Consider the following 25882-nt stretch of genomic DNA (forward strand, 5'->3'; position numbering starts at 1 on the left):
CTTCAGAAGGGATATTTTTCAGAGTTAACTATAGGACAGCCTCAGTCAAGCTTTGAGTAGGGATGGTCACATCCATGAAGACAAGAAGGGAAGCAACAGACTATGATGGCTATGATACAGTAATTGCGTCTAAAACATCTTTGTATTTCTTCTTTGATCAATAAAAAATGAATAAACAAATACTACTGATATATCTAGAATTTAAGGTAAATGCCCACACTCACATTTGGAGGTAGGCAGGGTATAAGTCAATTTCTTTGTACATATGTGTCTATAGCAGGGATCTCAGTTTGACCCTAGAACTCTGTCAGCTGCAGATTATGTCCGTTAGGATGGGCCCAGTGGGAACTTAGGGGCCAAAGGGCCTAGTAGCCTTATGCAAAAGAGCTCAAATTGTGTCCACTGCTCTGCTGACATAACTGGCCATGAATGCAAATTGGTGGGATGGTCCTACAGAAGGGTGTTTGAGGAAAGGCTGGGGATCTTTTAAGAGAGCGCTCCTCCTACGGGAAGAAACAGCTAGGCGTGATGGGCCTGATTCTAACAAAGACTTTCTCATCACAGGGGGCCAGGTCTAGGAATTTTCAGTACTGCCTGGCACTCTCACTCAAATTCATTTCCAGAATCTCTGATTCCAGAAGAAAGAATGCCCCAAGTGAAAAATCGAAAGAATTATTCCCCTAAATTCTTCACAACAAAGGGCATTGTGACAAGTGACATTGCTTTGGGACTCCTCTAAAGCAGAGGGGAAAGCATGTTTTATATCACTCTCTTTCTCTCTCTGTCTCTCTCTCTCTCTCTCACACACACACACACACACACACACACACACACGCACACACCCCACACACTGTGGTGCCCTGTGAAGAGGTACAGAGCAGCAGCAAAGCAGAGCAATTCCTGCCATGCCCAGAAGAGGGCAGGCCTGCTCAGGAGCACCTGTGACAGAATTACCTGGCGTGGGAGGTGATTTTGCAGAGGCTTGAGGCGGACAAAAGATAAAAGGCAATTCACATGCCCTATCATTTCTTTCCTATTAAAATCTCGCTTTGGCTACCTGGGCATACTCAACTCTGACCTCGGGTCCCTGAAAGTGTTTCAGAATGCTGTAGAAGCTAACGCCGGGACCCCACTCTCAAGAAGGGAGAGAAACAGCAGGATTGGTATTAAGTAGAGGTACAAAATCAGTGAGCTGATTTTTACAGATCTTTTCAGGATAAACTCCTCCACTGAATTTGATTCCAAGTAAACTAATATTTAATGAGGACCTGCTATGTGCCAGATACTCTCACTTCATTTCTTCATTTGAATCGCACATCAACTCCTCATGGAGGAACCTCATGTACATTTTAGAGATCAGGATACTCAGTAACTTGCCCAAACTAACACAGGAACTCAGGTCATCTAATTCTACTACTGATGATAATTCCTTACAACATGCTGCCTTCCAGAACTGGATGTTATTTCTGTCACCTCTCTTTCTCCTTCCTTACTACTCCCCCTCATGCCTTAGGAAGTTTGTCAATAAGTCAGTATAAAGCTGTTGACATAAAGCTGCCAGATATTCTGCCAGAATTTCCCTGCCTCTAGCCAGAGTGGGACCATTTTCAACATCACCTACACATACAGAAAGCACTTTCCTTACAGTTTTTTGTTTTTTTTCTCTGCCGTGGGGACAGTGACTATGGTGGAGGTGAAAGAGAAGAGGAGATACGGGTTATTTAATTTAACTCACCACCCCTTCCTTCCTTCCTTCCTTCCTTCCTTCCTTCCTCCCTCCCTCCCTCTTTCTCTCACTCCCTCTACCCCTTGCTTCCTGTATTTATTTGCCTTCAGGGGCCAAATTTAAGATGTATTATAGGTCAAGCAAGTAGGAAGAAGAGAAGGACAAAATGAACATATGAAATGTTCCCTAATATATCATAGGCTTGCTTCAATTCATTTGTAATACGAATATTTATTGAGCTGCAAGCATTGTGTATAATTAAAAAGAATCTGAATTTTAAATCAGATGACCATTGGCCTTTATATGGCTGTTCTGTGTGAAAGTGACTATGTCACTTAACCTCTCTGAACCTATCTCCTTATCTGAAAATGCCTGGTTTTGCATGGTAATCCTTCTGGTCCTTTTTAGTTCTGATATTTGGTGATTCAAATAATTAGACACATCAGTGAGCTACAATATTCTATTTGCCAGGGTAAACAAAGAATTCAATAAACATGCTCACGTCTTACTCAAGAAATGATCGTTTGTAATAGTAATTGATATTGACAAAGCCCTTGGATATGACGTTAAGCATTTTATATGTACTATATTGTTTGATCCTCACAACTACATATGTTATACTATTAATTCTATTTTACGGATGAGAAAACTGAGGCTTTATGAACTTATCCAAAGTTATTGGGAGATAATTCACCACGTGGGTCTCTCACATTTCTGGACATCTTACAAACAAAGGCACTGGCTCTGTCTTACAAGGGTGTTTGTATAGTGAACAGCCTTGGAAAACAGATAGTGTCTCTTCTTCAAGAGCAAAGAGCAGAATTGTTTACTATGCACTATTATGAAGACAACATCTCCCTCTGGGGCAGAGGTTAGGCAGGCTTACTGTCCATCATAAAAGATTTGGGTTCCCCACATTTAAGGTTTCTCTCCTGTAACATATGCCCTGTATAATCTATGTGATACTGTTACTAAAGATCTTTATCTCAAGTCAGAAGTACCTGTTCACATATCATTAAGACTATTGTGGTTTTTGTTTCATTCATCCTGTAGGTGTATATATATATATATGAACTCCACAACATAGATACTTAGTATTCCTAATTGTAAGGTAAGAGCCCCAGGAAGAATTACTAGAATCCATGTTAAATTTCTTTACTCCCTTTTTTACTGAGCCAGTTGCTACTGATTTTATTTTCTCATTCCATTGATTCTCCCCTCTGCTACATTACATTTCCCTTATTTTAGTGATTAAACTAGAAATGTTATGTACATACTTAATAAAATCTGAATTTAACATCTGTAGCCTCCTGCCAAATAAGTAAAGAACCTTGTAACACCTTAACTCTCAACACTACTTTCCTGGTATACGCGTTACTTTTGTTCTAGTCTATCCTGTTTTGTACTGCAAATTGGACATTATTATTATTATTAGCCAATGCTTATTTAGGTTTACTCACATGTTTACCAATTTTACCCTCTTCATTCCTTCTAGCATATCCTTCCTTTCTTCTGGGATAATTTTCTTTCCTTTTGAAGACAATGCTTTAGAATATCCTTTAGCATTGGTGATAAATTCTTTGTGTTTTATATAAAAAGGTCTTTATTTTATGATCCACATTAAAAGGTAATTTAGTTGGGTATACAATTCCAGGTTGACAGCTATTTTTTCTCCGTACTTAGAAGATATTATTCTGCTATCATGTGCAGTTGATGCTACTAAAAAATTGCTGTTGATCTAATTCTTTGTAGATTATCCACCTTTGTCTCTGGTTTCTTTTAGGACCTCTTTCCATCTTTAGCCGCCAATCTGTACTTTTCCAGCCTCAATCAAAGGCTTAACTGAATCATATAGAACTCTGATATATATCTATAGCTATGTATATATATACATAGCAAAGATTACTGTGGATCGACACAGTATCATACCTTAATGACACACTGCAAACTGAGAGGGGATCTTTATTTACAAAAGGAATGATCTACCCTGTGTCATTCATCACCACCACAATTCAACACTCTGGGGCCAGACTCAACTCCGTATTACAACATGACCCACAGTCTCTAAATAAATATGCAGGAGAAGCAGGCAAATATATTTTGAAAGGAAAAAGTAAGCAGAAGCTGAAGCAGTAAGGAGATAGAAGAAAATGAAAAACAAAATATTTTTATGTCTTTATTTCAGTCCCAGTGCAACAGATGTCTTTAAAAAAAAAAAAAAAAAAGATATACCACTCTATTTGGCTCTTTCTGAAGTCTCCGTCTTCCAAGAAAAAAAGACTCATTTGGCCTTCACCATGTAGTTTCTGAATACCAAAAGGTCTAAAAAGCCTTAATGACTAAGAAGCTAATGAGTCTGCACAGCCTTGTGCAGCACTTTTCAGCTTGAAAGCACTTTATGAACATTGGCTAATTAATCTTTACAACATCCCACTCAGAAAGGGAGTTAAACTGAAACCCATTAAACAGTGTGAAAAAGTCACTTTAGCCCTGGAAACTCATGAAAAGTATCATTAATAAGCATAAAATGTGAGTACTGGGACCTTCTATCAATGTCCTAAAGAAAGACAGTAGGTACTGAGCCTTTTCAAACTTACAAACCACAGGGAAAGGCTATTAAAGTCCCGTGATCTGGTCTGGTCCAAGCGTACATCATTAAAGAACACTGGAGGTCTACACTGGAGGGAGCCTGTCAGTGAGGGGCCTGCAGCCATTCCCTTTATGAACCCCACTTCTGAAGGCAAAACAGCTTGAAAAGCCACCACACTGTTAGCCAAATTAATGGGTGAGAGAATGTCTTCCCACCATCATGCAACATCTCCCTCTGGGCAGATCCTGAGATTTGTGCTCTCAAGCCCCTTCTGTCCTCAGGCGTTAACTTCATGGATTCGGGCCCCACTGATCTGAAACTGGGAATGTTTGAAGACAGCTGTAATTCAACCACTAAATAAACTCTTCAAGTAGAGTTATTTGGCAAATAAGTTATCAAAATATGGAAGCAGTCACGTACTTTTCACATAATGAAACATTTTCTACATCATTTAGAAACAATATCAAAAATAGTAAAAAACGAGTTTGAAGTTGACTCCTGAGGAAATTTCTGCTTCCAGAGGTACAGTTTGGTTCGCTGCAATTTTGTTTCTATGCAAATTCAGTAAAGACAATAGGTCTAATTTTTATTTCAAGAATCAGAATCATAAATGAACCTTGTCAGCTCACACCAAAGTACATACACTCTTGGCTAAAGCATGCCTTTTTCTATCAGTGCTGTGCCCTTTTTGAAGAAAACAGTCTCCAATAAAATACACAGAGACAGAGAGCAACAACTTTGTTTTAAAAATAAACATTGGCATGGAGTAGCTGATCCAGTTACATACTTTTTGAAATTGTCCACTTTAAGAACTAACACTCTAAAGAGATTGGGGAGTAGGGATTTCATTCACAAAAAATGAGAGAGAGCAAAATGGCAAATAAAGGAGAAGCTCACTTTTCTTCCACTTTCCCTTAGGACAGAGGGATGTAGGTGCTTCTGCTTCTGCCCCTGGATAACAAAGCTAAGACCCCAGAGGAATTGGAATGAGTACCTTTCCACTATTCTCACCTCTCTCTTTGAAGCTAGTATTGGCTAAAATATCCCCAAGAGGCCAAGTGTATCTGAGGGTAGACAGGCTGAGTCCAGCTCCTGGCCAGCAGCCTTGCAGCATCAGTTCCTACTTTCCTTGACTTTTTAGAGACCCTGGTCCACTGAGCACCTGAATCATGCAGGTACCAGTCATATCGTCCAACAACCTCATTTCCATTTGGCCCCATCCTCCACCCCTGAGACTTAAGAAAAATGACCCTCTCACATCCAGAAGCAGTTCTAAATTCCATCCCTCTTATTCACAGAGACTCCACGAAAGGGAAAACTCTGAAAGAACCCATTTCAGGAGCCATGTCTTCTTTAAGATAATTCGTATTGCTTTTTTCAAATCACAAGATTTGAACAGGAAAAAAGTACTCATATTTCTACCACTCAGAGGTAACCACTATTAACATTTTAAAGTCTATCATTCCAGTTTTCTTCTCTCTTACTCCCTTCACATAAACTCAAATGGGCTAATTCTATACATAATATTTTATTTGCTTTTTTCATTTTTTATAACCAGCTATCACATATTATGACCAGTTTATATGGATGCAAAATATTCCATTGTATAGTCCAGAAAAAGAAAATTTATAGAGAAAGAAGGTAGATTAGTGGTTGCCTGGGCTAGTGATGGTAACTAGATTAACTGTAAATGGGATATGGGATCTTACTGGAATATGTTCTAAAACTGAGCTATGATGGTTGCACTATTCAGAAAGTTACTAAAAATCATTGAAGTTTTCTTTAAAAAGGTGCATTTTATGATACGTAACATACACCTCAATATAGCTGTTAAAAATTTTCAGAGGGGCTGGCCCAGTGGCATAGTGATTAAGTTCATGTGCTCTGTTTCTTGGCCTGGGGTTCGTGGGTTCAGATCCCAGGTGTGGACTACACATGACTCAACAAGCCATGCTGTGGCAGCGTCCCACATAAAAAATAGAGGAAGATTGGCACAGATGTTAGCTCAGGGCCAATCTTCCTCACCAAAAAAAAAAAAAAGAAGAAGAAGAAGACGAAGAGGAAGAAGAAAAGAAAAAATTATCATAAAAATCTCACTCATTACATGGATTAACATCATTTACTTAGTCAATCATCCACTACTGGACATTTAGGTTGTTTCTAACTTTAGCAATCCTGGGGTTAAACATTCTTGCAATTAAATCTTTGCATATCCCACAATTATTTTCTTAGAATAAAGCCCTAAGACTTTAACTTCTTTATTTAATGTAACACACATTTACACAGCACTTCATCTGTACCGGGCAATATTCTAAATGCTTTATTAATATTAATTCATTGACGTGTGCGTACACTTTTTAATCACTCCTAACAATATGCAAATTTTTACTTTTTGTTAAAAAAAAAAATCAAACAGTATAGGAGTACACACGGTAAAATAACTACAGATCCCCCTTCACTTCCTGTCCTGCTACTCCCTCCCCTCCCAAGGAACAATCCCCATCAGCATTTACAGGGTATTCTTTTTTTATTAACTGGACCTTTTTTTATTAACTGCATTCATACAATATCTAGTTTTAGGGGTATTTATAAACATAAGCAGGATCACACTATTACATTCTACGCCTCCTTTTATGCTTGGCAATATATCTTGGAAATCTTTATATGTTGGTTCAAAGAGATCTACTTAATTCTTTTTAATCTGTGCTGAATATTCTAGGAGGCGAATGTACCCATTAATAGACATTCACACTGTTTTCAATTTTCCTCTATTACAAATAACACTGCCATGAACTTTCTTACAAATATATCTTTGTGCACCTGGACAATACTTCTGCTGGACAGATTCCTAGAAGTGCAATTTTGGTTGAAGAATACGTGCATAAAAAAAAATCTTAATAGCCACTGCCAAATCACTCTCCAAAAAGGCTCTACCAATTTACACTCCCACTAGCAGTAATCAGAGCACTCATCTCCCTCTACTCACACAACACTGGGTATTATTCTTTTTAAATTTTGTCTGCCAGATTAAATCATTTTTGCATTAACCTACATTTATTCGATTACTAGTGATACTGATAAAAATTTCATAATTTGTTGGTTATAGTTTCCATAATTTGTTGGTTATCCCTGTTTTTTAGTTTGGCCTGTTTATGTCTTTCGCTTATTTTTTACTGGACCCTCATCCATTTCTTATTGCCTAGTAAGCACTCTTTCTATTCTGAGTATTAAGCATCTTCTATCTTTGCAAATCATGAATCTTACTTGATAATTAGCAATTATCACCTCCTTGATACAGTCCAATAAGTCTGCAAGCTTTGATTGCTTCGTCTAAGATGAATGGATATTATGACTCAGTACACTTAGCCTACTCCCTCTCTTGGTGTGAAGAGTTTTTACAACAATACCTACCTATATACCTCTTTCAAGGTTATTTTTATAAGCTGGTTGACCCGCATATCTCATCCTGCCCATTTGCTCCATCCATTTTTGTAACTCAGAGCTCATGTAAGAAATCAGCTTGAGCTACAGTTTGATCCAGGCATTCTTGAGTTTTAACTGTTAAGATCATTGTGATTTCCCCACTTACCAGGCACAGGGATAAATGCAGGAAGCCACACTGCATAGCGATTTAGTCATGGTATCAACAACTTGATGCTAGAAAATCTTATTATATCATAATCAATGTATGAACAGAAAAATTTCTCTTACACTATTTTCTGGTGAGAAATACATAAGTTTTTCTTTAAATTTGAAACATACTAACACTATTTCCCCCTATTAATAGCAGGATCCTTCCTTTCACCACGTCATTTACCTAGCTCCTTCTTTTTTATAACTCTTGGTTCTTAAAGTAGCGGGTATTTCATATAAAGGGAATCATATAATATGTGACCTTTTGTGGCATTTTAGGAGTTCTTTATATATTTTGGATACCATTCCTTTATCAGATATGTGTTTTGCAAAGATTTTCTCCCAGCCTGTGGCTTGTTTACTCATTACATGTTATTTTTGTGTAAAGCTTAACTAGACTTTTTGTTTATTTGTTTCTATTCTGATTCCAGAGAACTTCAGGATTAATCAAAGATCTTAATACTTTTCCTCATCTATTTTCAACTTAATCTCTTTTTTGTTTTTTGTTTTTTCTCCCCAAATCCCCCGGGTATAAAGTTGTGTATTTTCAGTTGTGGGTCCTTCTAGTTGTGTCATGTGCGATGCCGCCTCAGTGTAGCCTGATGAACGGTGCCATGTCCACGCCCAGGATCCGAACTGGTGAAACCCTGGGCCGCCGAAGTGGAGAGTGCAAACTTAACCACTCGGCTACGGGGCCGGCCCCTCAACTTAATCTCAATATCAGGCTACCCAGGACAATATCCTTTTATCCAGGCCCAAGGGAAAAGGCATGTTTTGTCTGTGGAGGTAAGCCCTTTACTGGGGTTTTTCATTTCTGTCTTTTCTGGGGGAGCTTGGGGCACTTCCTCTCTACCATCAGCGTTTCTTTCTCCTGTGTCTGGCTCCTCCCCTCTCCCTTCAAAGGGGAATATGTTCCTCCTTCACTTGATATTGCTATTTCCATCTTCACTGTGTGACCTACATCTGCTTATCTTCAGGTCCTCACTCCCTGTCATCTGGCCTACAATCTTTGGTCTACAGGAATGGTTCACTGGTCTACGATCTCACAATCACCAGATCACAAAATCCATCAACTTGTTCTAAGTCCCTGTCCTTTCTGAAGCCTTTGACACTTGGTCATCAGCTTGATATTAAAACTTTGGCTTCCATGCACTATACACTCTTATTTCTCTTTCTGTGTTTCTGACACTCCCATTCAACTTATATTTCCAGATTCAGTCTTTGGCCTTCTAACCTTCTCTTTCTACAGTCTCCCTCTAAGGATTTATTTATTCTCACAATATAAGAATCCTACCAAATAAGGCAGGCTGGCCATGCAAGAATTAAACTTCAAGCAAAAGTCATCTAGAAAAGATAACTAACTTGGTAGGACAGGTATTTAAGGCAGCCAAGAAACTTCCTGCTTCTGTTTACTTGCTTCTGCTGCTTCACTCTTGAACTTTGGGCCATCACTAATTCCCTTTGCCTCTGACTTCCCTCTCCTTATGTCCCTAACTCCACTTCTTCTCAGCTACCCTCTTATCTTTCAGATTCAGGTTTCAGAGTTTCTGATCCCGACCTAACAACTTGAGCTCTGAAAATATTTGCTTCCTCTGTGGTTATAGTCTAATTTTAGCATTCCTGGACCTAGATTGAACTCAACTCTGACTTGAACCATTCAACAGTAACCTCTGAGACAATTCTCACAGTTGGCTCTCTGGTGCTGATGTTTTCTCTGTGCTCTAGTTCCACATCACCAGTTGCTTACAGGACATTTCAACTTGAAGGTCTCAAACTTAGCATTCAAAAACAACAACTTGTCACCTCACTCCCCCTCTCTTCCTAAAGAAAGAGAGCTTCCTTCTTTAAAATGCCCTCTATGTGCCAGAGAAACCATTAAAGTTCTAATCACCCAGTTCCAAACACTTGAACCCGTCTTTGATGGCTATCCGTATCTACACATAAGCAAGTCAGAGCAATTTAGCAGCTTTTGAAGTCTCCATCCTCATACTCCTGAGCTTCTCTGGCCCAGCACTGCCATCCCTCACCATCTCTGGACTATTGTAACAGTAGCCAAGACCCTCTCACCCTTGCAATGTGCCAAGACTTACTAACCTTTGGTTTCCTATCCAGAAAAGTCATAAATGTAAGCATACTGACTGTCCATCCCAATGGGCCCTGTTGTCGTAATTAAAGAATGTAAGAAATGATACAAATGCTTACACATATTAAACACTAGGTTTTTAAAAAACTACTTTTGTGTGGGCATTTTTATACCACATACAGTATTTTTAAAAATCTCATTAGAAGCTCATCAGAAAGTATTTCCAACATTTAAGACTATAGCTTGGTATTTTATACATGCTTATGGTAGATATGTAATAATCTCAGGAAAGATAGGGAGGAAATAAAAAAGTGCTATTCAGAGAAACACATGAGACTCAGAGGGGATTCTTCTACTTATATATCTTTTTTTCATTTTCCAAAAACAATTCATCATCAAAACGCAACACCAATGACATGGATAATAAACCATACTACTTTTTAATTTCCAGCAATATTCTCCAGTGGAGAAGAAACAGAGAAGGCGATGAAAAATATGCTTAGAGCATTAATATTTAATTAATGTAGTAGGATCCTAAAATGAATATTATAAATGTCAAAGCCTTGATCAAATCCATAAGTTGTGTCTGTTCAACTAAAGCACAGAACTGGTACCTAGTAATTTCAGGACATTCTTAATGGACAAACTTGAAGACGGAGAGAGCTTAGAGTTTGGCCTAACAATAAACAAAACTTTGTGAAGGGTTAACCATTTATTACCAGAGTGGGGTATCAATCCAAAGGAGCAAGAGGAAGCTTTCTATGTGGCTCATCAGTAATTTAGCAAGTTTCTCATTCTGTATCTTAAAACAGTCTAGTTAACAAGCTGGGAAGCTATCATCAAAGCCAAAATGCTTTACTGCCCCATCCCTACTTTCCACTCTTCACCCAGGCTCAGTCTGTCAGCAATATAATCTCATCGCTTCCTTTCCCTGCTGTTTCTTTTCATAGTTCAAATATTAATTTTAAGGGCTAAATTCCATACAGAGTAAGCAAAAAATAAATAAATAAAACCAAAAATACAAACCCAAATAAAGCAGAAGGAAGGAATTAATAAAAATAAAAGCTGAAAATAATAAATGGGAAAACAACCAGTAGAATTGATAAATTGTTCCAAAAATAGTTCTAGTAGGGAAACGCCATAAGACAAATAAATCACCAGCTGGTTTAATCAGGAGAAAAAACTCACAAATATAGCAAAACAGAAGTGATAAACAAAATATAATCATAGCTACAGAAAAAAATTAAAAGAATGATAACAAACTTCTTTGTACAAACCTAGGGTTATAAATTTGAAAATCTAATGTAAACTCATGAATTTTAAAGAAAATATAAATTAACAAAGTGAATCAAGAAGAATGAGGAAATCTGAGTAAAACAATTACCACAAAAATTATAGAGTTGTAACAGAATCATTCTCAGAAAGGTGCCAGGTGTAGATGGTTTCATAGGCAACTTCTTTCAAACGTTGAATAACAAGGTAACTCCTATGCTATTCAAACTATTGCAGAATCCAGAGAAAGGTAGAAAACTCTTTTAAATATTTCGTGTGTGTGAGGAAGATTGATCCTCAGCTAACATCCACTGTTGATCTTTCTCTTTTTGCTTGAGGAAAACTGTCCCTGAGTTAACATCTGCATCAATCTTCCTCTATTTTGACTGTGAGATGCCGCCACAGTATGGCTTGATGAGCAGTGTGTAGGCACCTGCCCGGGATCAAACCCACAAACCCCAGGCTGCCCAAGCAGAGTGCATGAACTTAACCACTAAGCAACTGGGCTGGTCCCAAAAACTCATACACGCTTTTTGAAGACTACACTCCTAAAAGCACGTCCTAATAAAAATGGCACAAAAATTAACCCAAGAAAATAAGTCCCTTATGAAAACAGATGAGCAAGATCCTAAATAAAAATATTGGAAGAGTAAATATATATCCATATTTGTATATTAGGAAATTGAACTTATGAAAATGTTTAAAAAAATGGAACATGACCAAGAATTTCTACTCAGAATAAACTGATGGTTCAATGTTACAAAATTGATTATTACAAACTTTCATATTAATTTGTAAAGGAAAAGAATATGACCAGCTTAATATTCTAAAAAGTCATTTGATAAAATTCACAACCCATTGGCTATGAAATTTTTAAAGCATATTCAAGGCTATTAAAATGAATATTTTAAAGGATATCAAAGAAGATTTTTTAAATGGAGAAATAAGCCATATTTCTAAGCAAAAGGAATCAGTAGTAAAAAGAGATCAATTATCCCTCCGAATTAATCTATAAATTTTATTCTAGTGAGAACTTGAGTGATACATTTGGAATTTGAAAAAAAACGCAATTCTAAAATTCAGATGGAATGAAAAATGTACAACAATAACCAACATTAAAAGAAACAAGAGAAATAAGAAGAAGTCAGTAAGGCTATGATGATCAAAATAGAATAGGACTGGAGACATAATAACCACACAACATGATGGAACAGAGCTCCAGAACTAGTTATATAACAAGTTAGTACATGACAAAAGTGGCATTTCAAATCCATGAGAAAAGGAAGATTTAGTTAACAGATCATGTTGGGACAAATAGTTTATCATTTGGAAAAAAAAAAAACCTTAAAAATTACAAAATCTTTTTTTAAAAGTCCAAGAGATTAAAGATAGAACTTTTTAAAAAGTTATAAAAATCATGGGGTAAATGTTGTAAATATTTATATGGACCTTAATTATGAAAGTCCTCTCTAACCATAACATTAAACGTGGAAATTATGTGACAGACTTTGAATACATTTAAAATTGAAAACATCTACTATGACTCAAGATATGAAATAATATTAAAAGGCAAAAACAAACTGGGGAAAATGATTTGCAATGTTTGTGATAATTGTGAATATTCTAAATGGGGAAAGAATTCTCGCAAATCAATCAGAAAAAAAATCTCATAAAAATGATCAAGAGATATAAAAAGGCAATTCACAAAAAAAGAAACACAATGACTAAAAGAAGTGTTCAGTAAACGAGTTATCACAAAAATATAAATTAAAATAACAATGAGTTATCACATTACTCCTACTATATTGGCAAATATTATAAGTAAAACTAAACCTCAGAGCTTACAATAACGTGGGGAAACGGGCATCTCCTGAGGGAGATTAACTGGTACAGCATTCCTGAGGAACATTTTTGCAAAATGCATTGCATGCCTTTAAAAAGTAGAGGTAGTTTGCCCTTACAATTCCATTCTTAGAAATTTATCATAAGAAAATGATCAGACAGGTTTACTCAAATGTGCTCCTATCTTACCAGGGGCAAATTCAGTTTTGTAAGGCCTGAAACTTATACATTCAGGAAGGGAGCTCTTTGAGAAAAAAATATTATGAAAATAAAATAAGTTATAAAATTGAATACTCATTTAGAATGAGGAAAGAAATCATAATACTTTACAAATTTTTAAAAGTTAACAAATACCACAAACACAACATCCAGAAAAATAGCATAATATTTATATTAATTTTCCTAAAGTTTTGAGAGCATGCTTTGTGATTGCCTCTGCATGTGATGATAATTTTTAATATTATTGTTCTATAGACATACAGAAAAGTAATTCAGTCTTCTCTAGCATGGTTAATCAAAATTTGTTTTATATTATAGATGGTTGGGATGCATAATACATACACCTTCACCTAGAGACATAGTTCTTATTTGCAGCACTAGCACAGGTTTGTGTCCTACAAATGTAGGAATTCTGATAAATTATGTTTTGCATAATTCCCATGCAACAGTTATAAGGAAAAGAAAGCACGGTGTGTTTATCACTGTATATGCCACACTACTGAGCATGCTCCTTACAGGAGAGAACTTCTGCTGTGTCTAGGCATCTATAAAAGCCAAATTTTACACATCTGACGATTGGAAGAATTTTCCATAGACTAGCTTCTGGCTCCATCCATTTCAAACCTTGTTTCTCCTCCACCGAGCATACCTGCCAGGGCCACATACTGTAGAATACATTCATATCGCAGAATAACCTCTGGCCTTAAATCTTCATGTCAAGATGCTGAATGAGCTGGGATAGTGGGTGGAAGAGTATTCAGAGAAGCCATTCTTATAACAGAAGCCTAGCAACAACTTAACTCTACACAAAAAGGTATTGAAAACCATATAAACATATCTTACTAAATTCAAACTAAATACATTCCCAACTTGATTTCTTCCCTAGCGAGGTCCAAAAAATGTCTGTAGCCCTTCCAGCAACACCTGACAAATAGGAAAGCATGACAGACAGGAAGTTGGAAGGGAAAAACAAAGTTGTCCCAAGTGAATACCGTTAAAATATCTTTTGCCAACCTTACAAAACTACAAAACTTTTTTGCTCATTCTCATTTCTTTTGCAGATCTTCTTTTTCCTGTCTAACTGTTACTTGTTAGAGTTCCTCAAGGCTTGATCCTGAGACTTCTTATCTCACTATCTTCTCTTCCTAGAAAACCTTATCTGCAACACAGGGTTAAATTATTATCTACATGCCTATGATCCTCAAACTTATATTTTTAAACCAGACTTCTCCTTTGAGCCCTAGATCCAACTCCCTACTCAACATTTTGACTTAGATGTCTCAAAGGCACCTCAGATACCTTATCCAAGACAGAACTCACAATTGACCAACTTCAACAATCACCACCTTTCAAACAATGGCTGAATCCAAAAGCCTGGGAGCCATGCTTGATACCCAACACGTCACCAAGTCCTGTGAGTGTTACCTGTTAGTTATCTCTCAACATTGTCTGCTTTCCTTCATCATCACTTCCCACTCCCTCACCTCCACTCTGATCCAAACTACACTCATGGCTCTTCCATGGCTTCCTTCTGCCTAGGGGACATGGCATTCACAGCCCTTAACAATCTGATCCTAATATACTTTTCCAGACCTCTTCTCCCTCCACATCCCTTGTATCCTAACCACGGTAGATTATTCATTCCTATGCATAATAAAGTTTTATACCTCTGTCTTCGTTCATGGTTATTCTCTCATTCTAGAATCTTCTTGCCTACTTTGTCCATCTGTCAAGCTCTACTAATTTTCAAGGCCCAGCTCAAATCATGTCAACGAAATCTTCTTGGACCTTTCCTTTTGCCCTACCATTTTCTCTTTGCCACTCTTTCCACTATGCCAAACAAAACACTGGTAGTGCAGCGGTTAAGTTCACACATTCCGCTTCAGTGGCCCAGGGTTCACTGGTTCGGATCCCAGGTGCAGACATGGCCCCACTTGGCAAGGCATGCTGTGGTGGGTAGCCCACATATAAAGCAGAGGAAGACGGGCACGGATGTTAGCTCAGGGCCAGTTTTTCTCAGCAAAAAGAGGAGGATTGGCAGCAGATGTTAGCTCAGGGCTAATCTTCCTCAAAAAAAAAAAAACTGGTGGTCTATCATGCTTTTATAGCTCTTTGTACATACCACTAATACTGCAATTTTATACTGTAGTTCATTTTTATCAATATCTATAACCTCAGATAGATTGTGAATTGCTTGAGGACAGAGACAACAGCTTACTCATCCTTGTGTCCTTCTGCCACTTGGCACAGGGCCTGGGCACAATGTAAGGTAGGACCTCAATATATGTTTCCACAGCATATCTTCAAGACTCTTTCTGTTATAACTGAACATGATCCTGAATGGATCTCGCATAAGAATAAAAAAAGAAATTTATTTGTCCACATAATAAAAAATATGGGGTAGAACTAACTCTAGCAGGTGTTGGATTAGAGCTCAAATAAGGTCATAAAGTGCCGCCCCCTACTCACCTCTTATCTCAGCTCTCCATGTGGGCTTTATTCTCAAGCACCACAGTAGTTCTAGACTGTCATTCAAGTTGAAATTTCAGGAATGTAGGGAGAGCTTCTTTTCCATGACTGTTTGCACAAAAATGCTGGGCCAGGCCCTCAATGGCCCAAATTGGGTTCATGGTCACTGTTGAACCAATCCCTGAGGTGAAAGAAAACAGATGCTCTGATAGGCCAGAACTGAGCCATATGGCCATCATTGAGCTTGGGGTGGAAACAAAGACTAAGAATGGAGAATAGGGTAGTGATCTAGAGGAAAATCAAGGGCTTACTACCAATATGCTGGGTTTCCAAAATAATGTGTACACAAGTATTTCAGAAAATTCTTGACAAAAATTATTAACCTTCCTTTCAGATAGAACTCTCAGTGTTACCTCACTTACTTGAAATTTCATAAAATGTGAAATCTATTCCAAAAATATTCCTGCATTCTTCAGAGCACTAGGTTGATATTTCTGAACATCCAGCATAATACCCAGCACATAGTGGCTGCTTAGGCAATACATGTTAAATAAATAAAAGAATGACTTAATAAATGACACAGTCTGTAAAATAATATCTAAAAGATTGCATAGAAAATGCCATACAGAAATAGACACATCAACCAAGACAAGAAATACAGAGATCTACTTTACCCTAAAGTACAGTTCATTGTTTAACAAGTGACCAAGAGGAACACAACTTGTGTTTGCTTAAAGAAAAAAATTAGATTTTCCCCAGCTCCTTTCTCTTTTCTTTTCCTTTAAAAAAAAGTTCAGAATATGAGCCGTTGCTTTAAATTCTTGTCTTTGCTTACTAAAATCAACTGTAATATGATCATGTATGAACTCAAATTGTATTTTGCACTTACATCTTTATATTCCAGCATCCATAATTATGATCAAATCTGAGCCTGGCTCCAGCTGACACTACAGAATGCTGACCACCAAGTAGAGTTTTGCCTGAGATAAAAGCAATAATGCTATTTGTTTTGGTCTTAAATGGCAGACATTTTTCTTACTATCTCTGGCAGACCTGCTCCACCAAGTAAGATTGATTTCATGACTGCTTTAATGCTTATCCATTGACCATGAGAGTTAGACAAGGCTGTCAGCTCAAGGAATTTATAAGATCCAATGTCAAACCCACGAATAGAGAATGAACTCCTTGATGCTAGAGTCAATATTTTATTCATTTCCCTATCCCTCTGAAACAGGGCACAATATCTGGCACAAAATTTTCTCAAGAAGTAATTCTTGAATTGATATAGGTACACAAACACACACACACACGCATATATATATATGTCTTTACGATTTAATGTTTTTTCAAGTTCTCTCTGCCATTAAGCTTTTTTTCAGGCACAATCCCTTACCAAGAGGGCACAGTGACGGTCTCATACTCACACAGCAACCAGGAGGCTTAGGGGGCAGAGGCGCATTGGAGCCGATGAAGGACCAACTTTTAGATTATACCAACTTTTCTTGCTTTGAGAAAGAATAGGGGAGCAGCAAAAATTCTCTCTGAATCTATACCAATTTACAAAGTTAGTAAAGATAATAGAAACCAAAACAAACAAAACAATTTCTATCCCTAGGAGCATTATCTGTGCCAATTATATGATAGACTCAGCACTAATTTCATCTTGCCTACATATCCTATGCAGCCGTTCTTAATAGCTAGCTTCAAGCTAACTTCAGAAGCATCTTTTTCATTTCCTAGGGGATAAAAAGAATGCTTGATTTATCACCTGTACTTCTACTAAATATTTTTTTTAAGTTAAAAAGAAACTCATTCTTTCTTTCTCGGTTTCATGACACTTTAGGGAAAAGTTTGTAGCAGATTTTCCAGTTAGAAGCCCTCTTACTGCCTGAGAAGTAAATTGTATGTCTAAGAAAATCAATTTGAGCCTTCACTAAGAGTGACATTTTGATTCACGGATATATAATTCAATATCCTTGGTGTTTGCATTATAATTCAGTGGATACAACCCCAATAAGCAAGTAGGAAGTTAAGATACTGAGAGTGAGCAGCTCTAGACAGTAAAATACGGAGCCTACAAAATGGGTGACAGAGCAAGTTCCAGCTTTGGAGATTTGAGAGGTTTGATGAGTAGGATGGGCTCTCAGAAATGTTCTAAAGGGAACTGATAATTTCAAAGTCTTCCATAACTATTTATTGATTTATTTAAGTCCATAACATTGTAGGGACAATATCTTATTCATTATTTACCTGTTTTCCTTTTGACTTTTTTTCCTCCACTCAGTCTACCTGTAATCACATATTTTTGGACCTATGTGTTTAGAAACCCTGCCCACTATGAGCACATGTAGGACTGGCACATTTTGGTAATTTTTTATTCCGAGTCTCCAAGTCCTGATCAACTTTTACCTGCACCACCAGAAAAGTCTCTTCACAGGTCTTCCTGCCTTCAGTGTCTCTCCACTGAGGTCTCTCCTCCTCTTTGCCACCAGATCTGATCATGTACCCTCCTGATTAAATGTCCTCAGTGGCTCCCTACTGCCACCAGCTCAGGGCACTCTTGGCCCTTTTCTGTCTAGCCTCCATATATATTCCACTCTCATCTACTGGCCCTCATACTACTCACCCTGATCCATAGCAATGAAATATGAGGCCAGACAATATCGCCTTTCCTTTTAATTATTAATCTTTAAAGGGCATTGCCATGACAGCTAATAGAACTTTTCAGGCCATGCTTTGCATTTGAAATGTTTTCTGTTTCTCAGTTATTTACAATCATTTTAGAAAATTTTGCCTTAATGTATAACCTGCCACTTCTGGTACTTGAGTTAAATTTGCAAATATTCCCTTTTTTTCTTTGTTTTTTAAAGTTGAGGCATAGCAATATTTTTTCAAGGTATGATTTTTTTTTTTTTGGTGAGGAAGATTGGCCCTGAGCTAACATCTGTTGCCAATGTGCCTCTTTTTTTTCTCCCCAAAGCCCCAGGACACAGTTGTGTATCACAGGTGCAAGTCCTTCTAGTTCTCCTATGTGGGATGCCACCACAGCATGGCTTGATGAGCAGTGTATTGGTCCACGCCCAGGATCCAAACTCGGCAACCCCAGGCCGTTGAAGAAGAGCATGCAAACTTTACCACTATGCCGCCGGGCCAGCCCCCAGGCAAATATTTCTTAAATATCCAATCTTCAGCATTGATTTTGTTCAGTGGAAATGTGAAAAGGATAAAAATGTGTCTCTTAACTGTTGAGATTAAAATGGGAACAAAACCCTCGTCCTCCAGGGTCCCAGACTCTTGGCTCACACTGTCAAAGGTGAGATTTCTCTATGGGTAATAAAAGCATTCAGAGTCACATATTTAGACAAAAGAGTTCTAGAAAAACACATTTTCCATATTCTAATAAGTCCTTTGCTGATAATATATCAGATTATTGGTAAAAATAGGACAATAAAATTACAATTTCAGTATCTCAATATTTGCATTAGTTTCTTTACCTTTGAAAGAGAAATATCAATAGTAACTTTCCTAAAGTAAAGGAATATCTCAAGGCTCTGGAGTTATGATTTAAAGTGCTACAATACTAGGTTCACCATGTATGATTACAATGAATTTTAAAAGAATACAAGAACTCTTAGCATCGTATCCAGCAATCACACTCCCTGGCATTTAGCCAAATTAATTGAAAATTTATGCCCACAAAAACCTGCACACAGATGTTTACAGCAGCTTTATTCATAATTGCCAAAACTTGGAAGCAACCAAGATGTCCTTGAATAGGTGAATGGATAAATAAACTGTGGTACATCCAGACAATGGAATGTTACTCAGTGATAAAAAGAAATGAACTCTCAAGCCATGAAAAGACATGGAGGAATCTTAAATGCATATTACTAAGTGACAGATCAACCTGAAAATGTTACCTATTGTATGATTCCAACTATATGACAATCTGAAAAAGACAAAACTATGAAGAAAATAGATCAGTGGTTGCCAGGAGTTGGGGGAGGGAGGATGAATAGGTGGAGCACATGGGATTTTTAGGGCAGTGAAACTATTCTGTATGATGTCACAGGGGTGGATACACGCCATTATACATTTGTCAAAACCCATAGCACGTAAACACCAAGAGTAAATCCTAATGTGAACTGTGGACTCTGGGTGATAATAAAGTGCCAAGGTAGGTTTATCAACTGTAACAAATGTACCATTTGGTGCAAGATGTTGATAGTGGGGGATAATGCATGTGTGGGGATAGAGGGCTTATGGGAACTCCCTGTACTTTCTGCTCAATTTTGCTGTGAACCTAAAACTTCTCTAAAAACTAAAGTTGGTTAATTTTTTGAAAGGACATAATATAGAGGAAATACCATTTAGTAAATGGGAAGAGCGAAGACTAAGGAGCCCCAGCTCCTCTCTTTAAGTGCCAGCAGCCCCGGCTCTCGCCCAGCCGCCTATCTTCTCTCTTCTCTCCCCAAGAGCAGTGTGAATCAGCCCACAGCATCTCAGCTCCACAGCCGGCTTTCCTCTTCACTCCAAGAGGAGTGCACACTCTGGAGTTTGGAGACCATATTTGGAAAGACCACTCTTTAATTCAGTGAGAATCTCGATGTGCTAGGCAAAATGTTCAGAAACACTGATTAGAGGTCAATAAGATCAAAACTAAATGAATATTTAGTAGACTGCATTAACCTTGAGCAACAAAGACTACTACACTTTAAATAACCTCATCTTAAAATCATATTTTAAAGACTGCATAAGTATTTTAAAGCCTGCTAGGATGAACTTGAAGCTCCATCTGTACAAGGACAAGACTCTTGTTTCGGTTCATAATTCCTGTGAGGTGGCTTCTGTGGTTGGCCTTTTCTTTCTTTTAACATTTGCATGCTTGACGTTTTCTTGGGTTTCTTTTACACTTAATCTCAATTAAATTACTTCAGGAGGTTGTGTGTGGGTGAATGTGGGGGTGTGAGGAGAGAGACTTAATTTTGTAGTTGAATAAATTCTTTTTAGAATTTATAAAGCCCCCCCCCCCATACCCAATCTCACATCAAACTGCTGGTACAGAAACCATAGTGCACGATGTTGCTTTTCTTCCAGCCTGCTCCTATGCAGGAATCTACAGAGAGCAGTAAGGTTTGTAAATAGGTAGCTGATATTTGAGCAATAATCCCACTTTTGTCCAACTTATTCACTTAATAAAACAAAATTCCAGGATAAATATGATTATTATAAACAAAATACACTCCCTGATGAGGAATAGGAATGAATCACCTTTTACGAGTTTGATAGAATAAATGTGGGCTGTTCACTTTGTCAGTATATGTGTGTGATTTGGCAATTGATACTTTAGATTTCTTTTTGTTCAATTTGAAGCTTATGCTTTAAGGTTTAAATTGATCAATTAATTATGTGCAATTCAACGGCTATTTCACAATATCATTACATATGTGTGCTGCTAGTCATAAAATGACTAGTGTTTCTGAAGCTAATTTTTCTGATAAATTTGAGAAGATATATTAAAGGCAATTTTACTCTTTAAACAAGTTCCTTTGTGCATGCAGTAGACAGCCCATTTGTACTTATAGAGTGAAGGGCCTGCAGGCAAGCAGGTGGGCAAGCTTGTATTAGCAGCTGCATACTGCCTACCTTGCAGGTAATCAACAGCCACACACATCAGTATGTGGGTGGGTAGCCAACGAGCTAATAACAGATCAGGAAAGATACAAAATACAGTCTTGGCAAGTGTCCCAGTGTCCATCCTAGGGAAGTCAAGGTCAAAGGCAGAAGCAGCAATCAGAGTTAAAAGGAGAATACTGAAAAACTCCCAGGTTCTGGGGCCCAACCCTTCCTCTACCTGGAAATGAGAGGCAGAGAAGAGTAGAAAGGGTAGGAAATCTCATCCCAAAGGGATCCATAGACAAGCTACTACACACATCGGCTAATACAAGGCCCAGAGTCCTTTTGGGAGCCTTGAAAGAAACACAAATGTTGGTCCCTCTAATTACTTGACCTGAATCCCAAAGAGGGATCCATGAACCGACTGAGACCTTACAAGGATCCACAGAGGACTGTGGAGAGCTTGGAGCCTTAACTTGTCTCTGAACCTTAACTGGAAAAGTCCTAGAATTTTCACATCAAGGAGAGTCCTGCACTGAAGCCATGCTCACCTCCCCTTGGGACTCATACTCAGTCATCACCACACTTTTCACCATCAAGAATACCTTTTGTTATTTTTTTCCCCTTATGGGTACCATCTTTCAAAATCTTCATCTTTAAATTTTCTATTATTAAATTATAATTTCTTTCTCATTTCTTTATTCATCAGAGACATGTATAAGTGCCAATCAGGCCTTCTGATAAGAATAGTGATAAAATTCCCACCAAAAGACATTTTAAAACCTTGTTTTATTTCATCTGTGTAGACTTATCCTAGCTAAGCATGTTGTCTCTGTTAACATTTTTTATTTTTATTTTTATTTTATTATTATTATTATTTCTTTGTTTGAGGAAGATTAGCCCTGAGCTAATGTCTGTGCTAATCTTCCTCCATGTTATACCTGGGTTGCTGCCACAGTATGGCTGATGAGTGGTGTAGGCCCACACCCAGGATATGAACCTACGAACCTGGGCTGCTGAAGCGGAGCATGCCGAACTTAACCGCTATGCCATGGGACTGGCCTCTCTGTTAGTTTTTTAAAAATTATTTATAGATCCTACCTCTTACCAGCTACTTACTAACACCCCAACTCTTACCACGATTACTGCCTTCTTGGACTGCTAGGAGTCAAGAGTCCCTGTGCTGGGAATCACTAGGCTAAAATAGCTACAAATTTTCTTAGGTCCAGAAAACCACAGTAGTTGAGCTGCAATGAATACCACTGTGAGGCATCATTTTACTGTGTTGATCTAGGTATGAAATTTATAATGTAGTGCTTTTTGCTGGTGGTGTGAAGGGTGATGACCTCAAATTGGCATCTTAGCCCATGGCAAGTACAAGGTTACATTTTCTTCAGAGGCATGACACAACAAATAACAGGCAATATCCAAGAGAGCACACGAATGGACTGCTCCTCCACTCCTTCCACACTCAAGGTGGAGTTCCTGCCTCATCCCTACCAGCCTGAGGCCATGTCCCAGGCTCCTTGGGGGACGTGGCAACCCGAGAAAGATCTATGAGGGGCTGGCTGTTCAGGGGCATGACGATGAAATGAGCTTAAGATTTGGAGTCAGAAGATCTGGGTTCGAGTCCTGGTCCTGACCACAACACCTACCAGAAACGTGACATTGAGTACAACAATTTACATAGGCTAAAGGAAGTAATAATACTATGAAGGATCTCAGCCCCACCTCCTTCTCTCAAGCAGATGTCAGAAAGACCAAAATACCTAATCAGCCACCAATCTGTTCTGTTTGGTGTCTTGGAACGTAAAATCACTTGTCAACATACTTTCTCTCTTGCTTTATTTCTCCTGGCACTCTTTTGGGCAATTCAGTCTTTTCTATAGATATCTATGTATTTATCTTAACCTAATGTCGTAGGGAACCATAGAAAAAGATTGGCGGGATGTCATTTGAGGAGTGTGAGGTATCAAGAGAGAGAAAAAAGGCAAGTGCCCATTTTACTAGGCAGTTTGAAGTTTGAAAAATATCCATGAGTCTCTACCCATAATAAATAACATTCTTTTACTATTTTTTCCCTTGCTATTCCAGAACATACAGCCAGTATTTTCTTTGCTTGGTCTATTTTGAGCTTGGTTGTATTTCAGCATTTGAGTGACAATGTCACAGTCACAGCCTGTCATTTCACATTCTGCTAGTGACATTCGGATCTATTTTTCATTCGGTTTCTAGAAAAAACTGTCACTCTACTTCCGTTGTTTGAAGCCATGGACAGAAAACCTGTGCCCTTAGTGTAATTTAAACAAAGCATCTGTAACTCTTTCCTTAATCCCTTCTCTGCTGCTCACAGATCTCTCCGAATGGGGAGACATGCTGAGAAGGACGGGTTCCAGAAGTTGCCCCATCTCAGATGCTCTACCATGGATAGAGGAATATTTGAAAGGTGTCTTGGGTTGGAAATTTATTTATTTATTCCCAGAGTTTTAAAAATTAAGGGATATTTTTATTAAATTGTTTTCTATTTTGAACACTCCTCTGCTAATCCCAGGAGCCGCAGTTCTCTGAGAGTTTGGGCTGCCAGGGGGACTGTTAAAGCTAATTACCATGTCCCCAAAGTATCTGTGAGGCATCTTACTACACACCTCCACAGAGGAAAGCTGTGAATGCTTTCATCACACTGCAAGTAGAGTGACCAAACACCACAGTTCGCTTGGGAGATGTGGCTTATACTGTTGACCCATTTCTTTTCACTTGCAAAAGTGTCCCAATTTGGGTGATAAATTATATGGTCACTCTACTCTAATGCACTTAGTTATATAAGTCAAGCCTGAGGGAGATATGAAAGATAAAGAGTTGATTAAACATAGAAATTTAATAATAGAGTGAAAGCCTTATTGGCAAGAAGGTATGGAACCTTTCCTGTGAAATCTACCTACGAAGATGATCTAAAGTTGGTTTCCACCTTTTCTTTCCAAAAAGCTGCAATGGGATGAGCAAGAACACTTTCACTTTGCCTTGATCCCCAAGGTGAAGAGAAGATGGTGTATACCCCAGACAGGAGGCAGATTTCTCTCTCACCCAATATAAAGGGTGCTTCCAGGAAACAGAGTCTATAGATTTTGATTTCTGAAGAGAACTCTCTCACTGGAGAGGCTGAAAAGTTTAGAGTGGAAAGGGAAAAAATGGCTATTAGGATAAAAAGGAAGGGCTCCAGAAAGGGAAGGGGAGGAGTGAAGAGTAACCTGAGCCGAGTTTGGAGTTGTTGAATGCGCAGGAGATTTTAAGGGGTATGCTGCTTAGGATGCCTCTGAAAGCAGTAACAGAAATCCAACCTAAAAGTGCCTTTAAAAAAGGGAAGTTTTATCATCACACGTGGCAATTCCAAAACAAGAAGGCAGGGTTGGTGAATTCAGATTACACAGTCTCTTTCTGGACTTCCATCCTGGTGCTCTGCCATCCATGTCAATTAGAAGATTTTGTCAGCCAGCTTGCTCAGCCTGCTTCCCTCATATTTCAGCAGAAGTGGCTCCAATTCTTCCCATGCATCATCTTTCTAATCTTCAAGGAAAACTCTTCTCAGAAGATTCCCAGCAGACTCTCTCACATCTCATTGGCCGGAATTGCATTTTATACCCATGCTTAAACCATTCCCCGGTGAGGAAAATAGGACTCCTATCTGGCTTGGATCAACCATAACTCACCCTCCTGGGGCTCAGGATGAGGCTCCCCTCCCATGAAACCCACAGTAGTGAGGTGTAGGGTGGATTCCTGTTAGAAAGGAGGAAGATGAATAATAAATGTTTGTGTTACAGGCTGAATTGCACCCCCCTCCCAATTTATATGTTGAAGTCTTAATCCCCAGGCCCTCAGAATGTAATCATATTTGGTCTTTAAAGAGGTAATTAACATAAAATGAGGTCATATGGGTAGGCTGTAATCCAATGACTGGTGTCCTTAGAAGAAGAGATGATGAAGATACACATGTGTACAGGAGGGAGACCATGTGAAGACACAGGGAGAGGACGACCATTTACACATCGTGGAGAGCACCCTCAGAAGAAACCAGCCTGCCGACACCTCGATCTTGGACTTATAGCCTCCAGAACTGTGAGAAAAGAAATTTCTGTTGTTTAAGACACCCAGTCTGTGTATTTTGTTTGGCAGCCTGAGCTGACTAATACGGTATGTAACCAGGAACGTCTGCAACTGGGGAAGAAATATGAGCTGGGAAAGGATTTTTAAGACATTTTGCTAATCTAGACAATGTTTATCAACAATTGCCAACATCACAAAAAGAGAGAGAACCAGACATTATGTGCCTCCTGACAGAAGTACATAACAGTACAACCAATAGAGCAATCTTGTCGCCCAAAATAAAAATTGAACCTGAATTTAACCAAGACACTAGACTACCAATTTACAGAAATAG

The 25882-nt window shown here is 38.2% G+C and overlaps 1 protein-coding gene across 1 annotated transcript in view; it reads right to left on the bottom strand.

Annotated features, from left to right (window-relative positions):
* PDE11A (phosphodiesterase 11A) overlaps positions 1–25882 on the bottom strand; it is a 385868-nt gene that overhangs the window by 237299 nt on the left and 122687 nt on the right. The gene's annotated exons all lie outside the window — the stretch shown is intronic.

This window comes from Equus quagga, chromosome 4 (assembly GCF_021613505.1).
Source record: "Equus quagga isolate Etosha38 chromosome 4, UCLA_HA_Equagga_1.0, whole genome shotgun sequence".
Classification (NCBI taxonomy): Eukaryota; Metazoa; Chordata; class Mammalia; order Perissodactyla; family Equidae; genus Equus; species Equus quagga.